This window comes from Mus caroli (assembly GCF_900094665.2).
Source record: "Mus caroli chromosome 3 unlocalized genomic scaffold, CAROLI_EIJ_v1.1 3_unlocalized, whole genome shotgun sequence".
NCBI lineage: Eukaryota > Metazoa > Chordata > Mammalia > Rodentia > Muridae > Mus > Mus caroli.
The window spans coordinates 115,967-116,960 of NW_018388435.1; positions in this window are offsets into that span (position 1 = coordinate 115,967).

Consider the following 994-nt stretch of genomic DNA (forward strand, 5'->3'; position numbering starts at 1 on the left):
GCCTCCACACATGTTGATGGCTGCTGTGGGCTTGTCTTGTTTGTATAATAATGTACATATTTCACATTCCTCTGAGAAATGTCCTCACTGTTAACATTAATGACTCCATGAAAGCTTCAGGCCAGCCCTTAAGGCTATGGAAAAGATGTCTAGATTGAGTTCAAAATATACAATTTCTCAACTATCCAAAACATTCACATAATTCATAATACAAATTATGAGGGGTTTCATGAATCTAAAGGAACAAAGGAATACCATGAGCCAGCTTGTCAGGATACAAAGGCAGGCAGAGTCAGAGTTCAAGGTCAGCCTAGAACATTGAATGCTTAAGTCCACGTGTGGTAGAAAGGGTAATTTCAGGGCAGGGTCCCACCCAACTAGTTTATCTATCTTCTGTGTTTAACAAAGGCAGACAGATCCCTGAATTCTTTTGCAATGTTAAGGAAAAAAACGTATGATGTATGCTTGATGCCCCTTAAGAATCGAAGGGCTGGGGCCACAGATGGCAATTCATAAGATAATCAAAAGGAATCCTAGAATAAATAACTGACTTGATATGTAAATTAAAAAACTGGGATTTTGGTCTGCATGAGATGAATTAGCAAAAAGTGATAGAAGTTCTTTAGAATTTTTTTTCTCTATCGAGAGCTGAGCAGTCTGGAGATCTCTGGAGAGCAACAGAGCTCTTCAGAAATTTTTCTTAACAGGATTCCTGACTCGGTTGGAAGATCCAATAATTTTTATAGCAGCTTTTCTGAATTTGGTTAAAAAAACCCATGAGCTAACCAGATAGCATTTAGAATTTTTACAAGCAGAGAGAGCTGTCTCAACCAGAGAGTTTTTAGGAATGCAAGAAAAAGCTGTCCAGACACACATACACACACACACACATACACACACACACACACACAGTGGGGGGGGGGAGTCAGAGACACAGACACAGACATAGACACAGACACAGAGGGAGACAGAGAGACACAGACACAGACACACA